We start from the raw sequence: 12080 nt of genomic DNA, 5'->3' as shown, positions 1-12080 counted from the left end.
CCTTTCAGCAGCGCCTCTCAGTAGCGCCTCCCAGCAGCGCGAACCGGTGAACCCATCAACGACGTTCAGCCCCTCCCAACAGCGCGACCCGTCAAACGTAGCCCCTCCCAGCAGTGCCGGACCAGCCACCCAGCAGTGTAGGACCAGCCCCTTCCATCCCCTCCCAGCGCCGAACACCAGATATAGAGCCTCCAAGTCAGGTATTAATTTGAAAAATTTCTATTCTATCTATTATGTATTTGTTGCTGACAGTTGTTGATTGTTCATTTATTTGTTGCTGATTGTTGTTGATTGTTGTATTTGTTTATGCTGTTTGTTGTATTTGGGGATTTTAACTTTTGAATGTGTATTATTCCTGATTGTTCGGGTTCTAGGTTCTGATTGTGGTGTTTTTAGGAGACGTTCTTGCTGTTTATTGATTTATTGCTGACTTGGTATTGTTGAATTATTTTACTGCTTCTGTTTGAATAAGTTTTGTTCTATGTTAAGTGTATTTTTGAAATTATTGATTATTGAATTTGTTTATGCAGTTTGTTGTATGTGGGGGTTTTAGCTTCTGAATGTGTACTATTTCTGATTGTTAGGGTTCTAGGTTCTGATTGTTAGAGAAGTTATGTTTTTGATTGTTAAGGTTCTGAATGTGTATTATTAAATGCTGTATTTGAGATTTGTGTGCTGATGTAGTTGCTATAAGGAATTGAAAGTGTAATTCCATATGGAAAGGAAGCTAAAAATGAACCAACAAAGATTGTTCAAGGAAAGTCTTTGAGGGTCCTTGTATACGGAGAAGATTGCTATGGTTGTTGGGTCGGTGATCTCTACTATAATGACATTTTTGCATAGGTAATTTGGTTTGTACTTTCTCTCGATTTTTCATTCATTTGTCAAGGTCGCCTTTGGAACATTCTTGAATTAATGTAGCTAGATACAATTAAATAATAACGAATTACATGTTAGTTCAATTAGCTCTATATAACTTAGGATTGCTTGAGTTTCTCATTTTGCTTTTCTTTTATGATAAGGAAATGATGCTGAAGAAGGGTTTAGCATGGCACTACTAAGCCTATGAAAAAAGTCCAAAACTAGAAACAGTAAGTGATATACTACTTTTTCTTGTTTCTTTCATTTCTTTGTGCCAAAGCTATGTATCTAAACTTTATATTGTTGTTATTCTAATGGAAAAACAAGCAAGAGCAGAGCCAGTTGGATTATGGGCCTCAAAGAATCCAGAGAACCCTGTGCCTGGGTATATATATAACGATCTCTACTATAACGACATTTTTGCACAGGTAATTTGGTTTGTACTTTCTCTCGATTTTTCATTCATTTGTCAAGGTCGCCTTTGGAACATTCTTGAATTAATGTAGCTAGATACAATTAAATAATAAAGAAATACATGTTAGTTCAATTTAGCTCTATATAACATAGGATTGCTTTTGAGTTTCTCATTTTGATTTTCTTTTATGATAAGGAAATGATGCTGAAGAAGGGTCTAGCATGGCACTACTAAGCCTATGACAAAAGTCCAAAACTAGAAACAGTAAGTGATATACTGCTTTTTCTTGTTTCCTTCATTTCTTTGTGCCAAAGCTATGTATCTAAACTTTATATTGTTGTTATTCTAGTGGGAAAACAAGCAAGAGCAGAGCCAGTTGGATTATGGGCCTCAAAGAATTCAGAGAACCCTGTGCCTGGATATATATATGGTATATGGTCTTTTAATAAATAAGGAATTCATTTTCTTATGTGTTTGTGTTTTGCTGAATTGTTAACACATTAGTCACTTTAAACAGTAGAATATGTAGTTTTTTTTATCTATAACTGTGAAACATTGGATCAAGACCTTTGTTAGTTATTGCGTATTTGTGTTCTATCATTGTGAAATGGTATGATAGGTTTTTTTTTTGAGTTGATTGAAAAAACCGAACAAACCGAACCAAACCAAACCAAACCGATTTCAATTGGTTTGGTTTGGTTCGGATGGTTTTGATTAAAAAATCGAACCAAACTGAACCGCAGCTTAATTAAACGATTGGATCGGATGACTTTTCTCTAAAAAACCGAACCAAACCGTACCGCGAACACCCCTATAAGATATGGTGACAGCCAAGCTAATCTCGGTTGTGATGCTTCCTTAAAAGAAATCTTCCGACACAGCATGGACCATATTAAAATGATAAGTGCTACATGCTATAATGCTATAATAAAGTTTAGTCTATTGAGATCTTCTATAATATATATATATGAACGGCGAGCGTGCTTCTTGTTTTATATTTATTTGATCTTATCCAAATATCCCTAAGCAAACCCACACAACCCACACAAAAAAAATGTTAATTTGTTTTGTTGGCAGCATATATAAATATTTGAAAATTTTTAAAGTGTACCAGTATATTAATATTTCAATAATTTTTTAAAGTTGAATCATAATTAACCATGTAAATTATGATGAGCATATCATCGCAAAAATATCATAAAATAAAGAAATTAGGAATATTAATCAAACAATTGAGGAAAAGCCAAAGCACAGTGATTCAGTGAAAGTAATAAGTCTGGGTTCAGTGTTTCGATGATGTATGATGTCAAATCTCTTTTGCAATCTCCTTCACTGCTGCAACGCATTGTTAATTAATATGCATATATAATAATTAATTTGATACAGTCTCTTTAAATATTAAAAACAAAAGTAATAGATTCCAATTAAATTGGGTGAGCTTGGGATAGCTAGGAAACCTGCCGACATTACTTGAATGGGGAAAGCTCAGTATACAAGCGATTAGGGCTTGTAATTATTACAAGTTTATTAATGCCTAATCCACCAAAACGTGTTGCAACTCCTACGTCACTTACACGCGCTTTATTCATGTCGTTTCACGTTTTTTTTGTGCCTCTTTTTCTTCTTCTTCTTTCTCTGTGTCTCTTTTTCTTCTCTTCCTCCCTCTTTTTTTTATTGAAATTTTTTCTCCTCTTTTTCGTTTTCTCTTTCTCCTTCAGCAAAATCACTAGAAAAAACGAAGAAACATTATTCAAGGTACGTTTCTTGCCTTCTCTTTCTCCTCCTCCTCCTTCTTCTTCTTGCTACACGTTCTTCTTCCTCTTTCTGTTCTTCTTCATTTACGTGCTTTTCTCTCTGTTTTCTTTTTTCGTTATTCTCGATTTCTATTATTTTTTGACATCAAGCTCTGAAATCGTTTTTGAAGAAGAAGAAGTAGCAGAAGATGAGGAGGAGAAAGAGAAAGAGTTCTGAATTATGCATGATTTTGGGTGTACTTTCTTAAATCCTTTGCGTGTATTTTCTGTAATCTTTTGGGTGTATTTCTATAATCGTTTGGGTGAATTCCTGTAACCGTTTGGGTGTATTTCTGTAATCTCTTGGGTGTATTTTATGTAATCGTTTGGGTGTATTTCTGTAATGCCTGCCATTTTTTCTGAAATGAAAAATACACCCATAGATATCAGTAAGATACACCCATAGATATGAGTCAGATACACCCATAAATATCAGTCAGATATCACTCAAATACACCCAAATGATTACAGAAATACACCCAAAGGATTACAGAAAATACACCCAAACGGTTACAAGAATTCACCCAAACGATTATAGAATACACCCAAAGGGTTACAAAAAATACACCCAAAGGATTTAAGAAAATACACCCAAAATTCGTTGAAGTACATCTTATGCATAATTCAGAACTCTTTCTCTTTCTCCTCCTCATCTTCTGCTACTTCTTCTTCTTCAAAAACGATTTTACCATGAAAAATTGAAAAAAAAAAAACAAGAAAACAGAGAGAAAAGACGTAAATGAAGAAGAAGAAAAAGAAAACGAGGAAGAAGAACGTGCAGAAACGAAAGAAAAGGAGAAGAAGAAGAGTAAGAGGAAGAAGAACGTGCAACAAGAAGAAGAAGAATTTCAGAAACCATGAAAATCGGAAAAAAACGAGGAAGAGGAAGAGGAAGAGGAAGAGGAAGAGGAAGAGGAAGAAGAAGAAGATGAAGACGAAGACGAAGAAGAAGAAGAAGAAGAAGAGAAGAAGAAGAAGAAGAAGACGAAGACGAAGAGGAAGAGGAAGAGGAAGAGGAAGAGGAAGAAGAAGAAGAAGAAGACGAAGAGGAACCGTTTGAGTGGGGACGCGTGTAGTTACGCTCCATTCAAAATGAGTTAGTGCGCGTGTTAATAAAGTTTAGGCTGATAACTTGTAAAATTTGTACGGCCTTTTTACTTGTATGTGTAGCAGACCCCTACTTGAATACGTTTATCATATGATTATTTAATAAAAAAATTTATAGTACCTGCCTGCCGCCATGCATATAGTGACTATCATGCTCTACACTTTCAAATTAAACGACAAACAAACACAAGTTATCGAGACCAAACCTAATCATATTATCTACTAGCATTGTTTTATATTTCTCGTTTTGTTTATTAAAAAAGAGACAAGAATTTCGTTTATTAGAAACTAAAATTTAACTTGTACATGCATAGATTATTTGTCATCACAAAGTAATATTTTTGATGAGTTTGGAAACTCTAAACTAAATTAATGATGATCAAATATTATTAACAACAAAATTATTAATTTATTCTGATTAAAGTATGTTAATTGTAATAATTTTTGCTGTGCATATTCTTAAACGGGTCGAACAAATTAATATTAAAGCAAGTCCATTGGAATAATTTTTATTCAGCCTTAACGTTAAATTGTTGTAACCATAGTGGCTGAAACTATGTTTTGATTGGTTGGGTCAGAATAAACCTGATTGCTCCAAAGCCCAATTATGATCCATGATGAGTGACCCAATGCTTAATCTAAAAATTTATCAGGAAAACAAATGTTATCATTTGCTCATGCTGAAATATTTGGGCCTGTTTTATCCATTGTTGATACCAAGCCCAATCTAATTTTGATGAATGTTTCCAAACTTGGTTCGAAACCAAGATGAAGAGAAAGCTAATGCATGGCTTCTAGCTTCCAACGGAATCCACTTCTAGTGGAATTCAAATTTTGTTAAAATGGAGTTATTACATGCATTGGAAACATGAGAGAAAATTTGACATTGATTTGATTGAAGGCATCAATGCTACACGCCACTCTAAGGGAAGTAAAAGCAACTTTGTAATTATATTGATTAACTTATTGCTTTCATTCCAAGTTGTTTATTCTCTCTCATCTCTTTCCTTCTTCTCTTTCGGTTATTGTCCAGAAAGCCATGGAAGCTACACCTACTCACCGAAAAGAAGATGGAGCACGTCTCAAGACCATCACAATGATGGCAAGAAAACATAACAAAATAAAAGTATATTGTGGCTGAGATTTTCACCATGAATGGTAAGATTTGGTGAGGTAATCTCGAGCTCTTCATACCAAAAAAAAGGTAGAAGGAGATTCGGCCATCAAAGAGGAAATCTTGGAGGCATGATTTGTCTCTGATTCTGCTCAACCACCACAGGAAGTAGCTAGAGTGGCGAAGTGATGGAAGAGACAGAGATGGGAGCAGATGAAGCCATCATCATCATGAAGCATCAAGGGCCAGAAATCTATCTTGGAGAGCAAGTCAAGGATGGAGTGCTCGGATTGATGAAGAGTGATGACCAAGGAAGGACTAAAAAGGTATTTGCATGGGTTACCTCTTCTCTCTCTCTGGCCAAACCGGTTTTGTGTTGAAGGAAAAGAAGTTAAGCTTGGTTTTTGGTTTCAACTGTGGAGGCTTCTCCCTTCTACAAAAAGAGTGAACAGTCATGGTTTGAAGCAAGGAGTTAAAAGTAAGCATTGAGAGTGCAAGACACAGAAGTCTCAGAGCTACCTAAGCTTACAAATTTTCTTCTCCTTCAATGTATTCTGTTTTGTATTTTTCTGTTTAATTTTGTCATGTCTTGAGTCTCATGGAAAAGGCAAATAGTGAGGTTTGTATGAAAAAGTCATAGAGTGAAAAAAGGCAGAGAGTACAAAATTAAAAGAAAAAGCCATAGATGTCTTAGAGTTCATTTGTTCATCTATGTTGTGTTTCATGATTCTGTGAGAATCCCCTTGTAAGTTAGGTTAGCACTTTACAGTCTGTAATCAGGAAGATTATAGTGAAATTCCATCATTGTTGTGATGGAGACTGGATGTAGGCCGCACTGCACTTAGCAGCTGAACCAGGATATATCTGGGTGTAATTTTCTCTTTTTTCTACTCCATTTCTGTTTCTGCTGCTAAGGAGCTAAAATAAAAAATATCTTGTGCCAAGTGACGAGACAAAAATAAATGTCTCGTGGCTAGGGACGAGACAAAAATTAAAAGGTCTCCTCAAAGACCAAAAAGTACAACTAAGCAAAAAAAATGCTAAGATTCAACCCCCTTCTCTTAGCAACTGAAAACCATCAATCTTATATATGTTAATCCTATAAATTCTAAATAAAAATGTTTATACAACATTAGAAAACTTCAGCCTAAGTGATTACATACAGTGTATTATTTTTACTGATAATCCATTAAAATTGCAACAACACACTACTTCATAGCCAATGTATACTCCCTAATAACCCTATACTATAAAGATTATATTTTATATTAGGAGTCTCTTTTAAGTTTTAAGTATTGTCTTTATCTAATATTTGTAGGGTAATATTGGAAATCTCTAGACAAGATACAGACAATAGAAAAAAAAAAGTTCAATGGAGATTCTTGAGGTATCACATAATATGAATAATGTTTGAGAAGCCAGATATCTGTCTAGGGATTGTCCATGTAAAATGCTTTCATGGAGTGTATTGACATATATGGTAGTTCTTTGTTGCGTAAGGAGGGGTCTATAAAAACAACAATAGCCGTCATATGGGCGTGATACTCACTTCTTGAAGCGCCTTGGAGACTAATAATTTGATTATAACTAGTTTTATGCTTTTTGGCAACAACGTCAATAGCGTATTGGATCAATTTTCGAGTGGCCCTGTTAAAGAAGAATTTGGTCATGTAAGAATTTTGTTATGGTATTTAAAAGGGAAAAAATTCAAGCCCAAATTTGACAATAAAAATAAAAAAATCTACTCCTACTAATTTATTTTTTTATTACGAGATTTAGAGACAATTTTCGCGGCCTTCTCAAGACTGATAATATTACATACGCTAGCCGATACAAAAATAACTAACTGGGTAAAACACTATAATAAGCCAAGGAGAATGAAATTTTACACAAATAAGCCAAATGAAAAATTGGTTCATGAATCCACCAAACGCACATTACTATATAGTTCGAATCAGGTTCATTCGAACTCTATTCACACATAATTCGAATCATGTTGATTCGAATTATGCACAAACGTGTACACACACTAATTCGAATCATGTTGATTCGAATTACACTCACACACGCTGCACATAGTAATTCGAATTGAATAGATTCGAATTACTCATGATTTAATTATGTCCTTTTTTTATTAAAAATTTAATAATTGATTAAAAAATCAATAATTTAAAAATTAAAAAATATATATTTTATTTCATGCATTAAAAAAAAGCTAACAAAATATTTTATTACGAGACTTCTTAAAAATATTAGTGAGCTATCAATTCGAATTTCATACAATACTCTTTTGTGCATTTTTAATAGCTCATGAATATTTTTTTATAAATTTTTTAAATAAATTTATTTAAATTATACCACAAAAAAATATTTTATTCTATACAAAATAATTTTAAAAATAGCTTAAAAGATGTTAGGAGTACTATAAAAATTTGTAATGTCCTAATAACTTAGGACATTAAAGAAATACTCTACAGAGTCAATAAGAATTTAGAAATTAAAAAAAATATAGTTATAACCAGTATTTACCTAAATTAGTAGAATATTATAAACTTTCATAGTACTCCTAACATTTTTTAAGCAATTTTTTTAAAATTATTTTGCATAGAAAATGGCTTAAAAATGCCCTTTATTCTAGGCAAAACAATTTAAAAAAATAGCTTAAAAAAATGTTAGGAGTACTATAAAAATTTTTAATGTCCTAATGACTTAGGACATTAAAAAAATACTCTACATAGTCAATACTAATTTAGAAATTAAAAAAAATATAGTTACAACCAATATTTACTAATTTCTAAATTAGTATTGACTATGTAGAGTATTTTTTAATGTCTTAAGTCATTAGGACATTAAAAATTTTTATAGTACTCCTAACATTTTTTTAAATCATTTTTTAAATTATTTTGCCTAGAATAAAGTGCATTTTAAGCCATTTTAAGCCATTTTCTATACAAAACAATTTAAAAAATGGCTTAAAAAATGTTAGGAGTACTATAAAAGTTTGTAATATTCTAGTAATTTAGGTAAATATTGGTTATAACTATATTTTTTTAATTTCTAAATTATTATTGACTATGTAGAGTATTTCTTTAATGTCCTTAGTTATTAGGACATTACAAATTTTTATAGTATTCCTAATATCTTTTAAGCCATTTTTTAAAATTATTTTGTATAGAGTAAAATATTTTGTTAGCTTTTTTTTAATGCATGAAATAAAATATATATTTTTTAATTTTAAAGTTATTGATTTTTTAATCAATTATTAAATTTTTAATAAAAAAATGGACATAATTAAATCATGAGTAATTCGAATCTATTCAATTCGAATTACTATGTGCAACGTGTGTGAGTGTAATTCGAATCAAGATGATTCGAATTAGTGTGTGTGCACGTTTGTGCATAATTCGAATCAACATAATTCGAATTATGTGTGAATAGAATTCGAATGAACTTGATTCGAACTATATAGTAATGTGCGTTGGTGGATTCATGAACCAATTTTTCATTTGGCTTATTTGTGTAAAATTTCATTCTCCTTGACTTATTATAGTGTTTTACCCTAACTAACTTGTCGTGTGGTGTTTAGTGAAATTGGCCAGGCCTCATAGTCAGACCTCATTAGAGGCTTTTAACGTGATAGTCAAATTTTCCATGCAACACAAATTCTTTCATTTTAAGATGTACATCTCCAATGGATGGAGTACATGATATTTCATAAAAATTAGTGTTTTGAGGGCGAGATATAACTCTTTCTAGTGCCGAGATATAACTCCTTTTTCCGTGTGTATGGAATTTTCTATCCTAAAAGTACAGATGCCGGAATTTTCTATCCTAAAAGCACAGAGGTCCTTAAGTTAGTAAGAGTATAAGATGAATATCAAATGACTCAGAATGAATAGTGTTGTGTACCTAAGATTGAGGGTGGACGTATTTATAGAATTGTTGTAGTACGATTACTCTAATATTATGGAGCTGTTACTTAGTGGGTCTAATTATGTGATAACTGCTCTTTAGTGAGCTTGTTTAGAGAGATTTGCGGAGAGATTCATGTAGCATCTGAGTTGGCACGTAGTTATTTGATTGTATAGGATAAGTTCGTTAGGAGAGCAAAACACGTATTTCTGCACGTATGTATTTAGTTTTAACCAGATTGATTCCAATTTATAATTTTAGTTTTACCTGAGTCGAATTATAACCAATAGATGGATCAATTAGTATTGCACAAAAAATTTATACAATTTTACATTTATAAAGTAAATTAGTATTACTTCTAGCAATTCTCTAATGCAACAGCTTAAAATGCCATCAACGACTTCAACAGAGAGCGCATTTTTCCCATGCTCTTTTACGAATTCCTCCCAAACTTTTGGAAATTAATACTATGATTATTGGTTAACAAATCAGCTGTTAACCTTCCTTTCCTATTTGTCCCTACTACTGCTCGGCTGTCCCAATACAAATTGCCGTGGACTATAAGTCCAACAAGGCAACTGGATTCGCATCTGATTATGTCAGGGATGTTCCCTCTCTTTTCCACCGTAAACTTTTGTTCCATCTCCTCTATACAGTGTTTGAGTACAAACTCAGAAACAAATCTCTTTCGGCTCACATCACCTAAGAGTAATTCCAATGGACATATGTTAAGGCCTGTTTCTGACAAAAAGAAAATTGGACCGTTGAAGCAAAATAGAGTGGGGTCTTTGCACAAAGACCGATGGGACAAAGTCCCTCTGAACGGGCATTGAGAGCATCAAATAATATCTTGTTATTTGAAAAGTTATTATTTAAATAAATAATTATATTAAATAATTAAATAATAATTAATTTAATAATAATTATAATAATTAATTATATTAAATATTGATAATTTTATTTAATTAATAATTTATATTAATTATTTATATCATAATTAATATTAAATATTATTTATATTTATATTATTATATTAATTTAGCCGTTGTAAAACTAGCTGTTGCAAAACTAGCCGTTATTATGTTACCGTTATTATTAATAAATTAATATTTTGTTACTCTATATATACCACTTAGATACACTTCTATTCTCACACTATCTACTACTCTTCTTCATCTTCTTCCAAGTTTACAAAATCAAAGTTCTGATAATATTATTTTTTTTCGACTTACAAAACTTTCCTCAAATTCCAAATACCCAACAATCTCAAACCTCAAACTCTCAAGTTCCAAATCAAAACTTCATACTACCAAATACATTTCAGAATCCAAATCCACAAAATCTCTCTAATTTCAATTTTCAAACTCCTTGTAATAATCAATTTCCTATATTCCAACCGCAAAATCAAAATTCACAAACACCCCATTTTCCATTTTCATCCATATTTAACCCCTCTATCGGAAATGTTACTCCAACTTCTTTGTCGTTTCCAACTCAATTCAGTGCATCAAGACATAACTCATTTGGTGTTGGTGGCTCTTCTAACCCATCCTCCCAGACTCCTATTTGGAGTGTTGCAAGCACGCTTTGCAATTATACGTGGTCCAGCTCGTTTTTGGGAAAAGAAAAAGCTTGCTAACATAATGAGAGCTTGTATTATATTGCATAATATGATTGTTGAGGATGAAAGAGACAGCTATGCAGAAAATTTTGCTCAAGGCTTAGAGTATGATGATGTTGAAAATGGCTTATCACAACCTCAGCTGGGAGAGGAAGATTTTGCACCATACCATCAATTTCTCCAAAAAAAATGCCCAACTTCGAAATAGGCAGCAGCATAGACAATTGAAGGAGGACTTGATTAAACATATGGCAATTTCACAATACTTGTCGTCAACTATAGAGTTTAATTATATTTTTCTTTGTATTACGTAATTTTACAAATTAGTGTAACCTCGAATTCATCTATCGTGTATTATTGTTATATATGATTTTATTTAATATTAATATCTTTTAATAGTGAATTATTTTTAAATTTAAATATTTAAATTACATTATTAAAAAAATTAATTACATTAATTACAAGTATTTTAATTAATTAATTAAGTGGAACCACAATAGAGACTAAAGTTAGTTTCTCCCAATAAAAAAGAGAAATGCTTTGAGTTCCTATTTACTGTTTATGATGCAAAAGCTGATGTGGAGTTATTTTTTATAACAAGTGGACCATAAACAGGAATTGAAATAAATTCTCTACTGGAAATGGTCTAAAAAACAACGTAAGGAACTCATATAAGAAGAGCCATGCAAGCAAGCAACCAAGAACAAGATTCTCACTTTATTTGAAAAGATTATCGAAAGTTCACAAGTACAATGTTCAACGACACGTATGCTTAGAAACTAATGTTTTTAAGAGACCGCTAGAATCTTGATTATCGCTACAATCTTTATGTTTCCAATAGTGCAGGATGATGCCATTATTTTGATTATCCACAAAAATACAAGCAGAAATCTAATAAAAAAAAGAAAAAGAAAAACCTAACAGGAAGCAAGAAAATTGAACATTGAGACGAGGAGTTCATAAAAAATACTAACCATACAAATGAAAAACAAAAAAAATTGAATAACTCACTGATAAAACTGTTAAAGAGATTTATTGAAATTTAATTTTTATTTATCAATTTTATCTTTTATTATTTATATGATTAATTTTATTATTTTTTTCATAATATTTTTTTAATGCTCACTCATGCATATTATTATTTTTTATAAAATTCTTATTATTCTTTGTTTATATGTAATTTTTTACTTGTTATTTTTTTGTATGAACTTTTTTATTTGTATTATAATTTTATTAATTCTATTAGAGTATTAAAGA

General features: G+C 31.6%; 1 protein-coding gene and 1 non-coding gene across 4 annotated transcripts in view; both read left to right on the top strand.

The window, feature by feature from the left end:
• LOC107467107 (PTI1-like tyrosine-protein kinase At3g15890) overlaps window positions 1-12080 on the top strand; it is a 51269-nt gene that overhangs the window by 32428 nt on the left and 6761 nt on the right. The gene's annotated exons all lie outside the window — the stretch shown is intronic.
• Window positions 7-1873, top strand: LOC107466903 (uncharacterized). Its single transcript, XR_008002775.1, has 6 exons — window positions 7-200; window positions 685-843; window positions 1023-1091; window positions 1189-1289; window positions 1472-1540; window positions 1626-1873. It is a non-coding gene; the product is annotated as an uncharacterized LOC107466903 (transcript).

This window comes from Arachis duranensis, chromosome 9 (genome assembly GCF_000817695.3).
Source record: "Arachis duranensis cultivar V14167 chromosome 9, aradu.V14167.gnm2.J7QH, whole genome shotgun sequence".
Classification (NCBI taxonomy): Eukaryota; Viridiplantae; Streptophyta; class Magnoliopsida; order Fabales; family Fabaceae; genus Arachis; species Arachis duranensis.
Note: the sequence above shows the minus strand (reverse complement) of the source record. Positions and strands in the feature narration are given on the sequence as shown.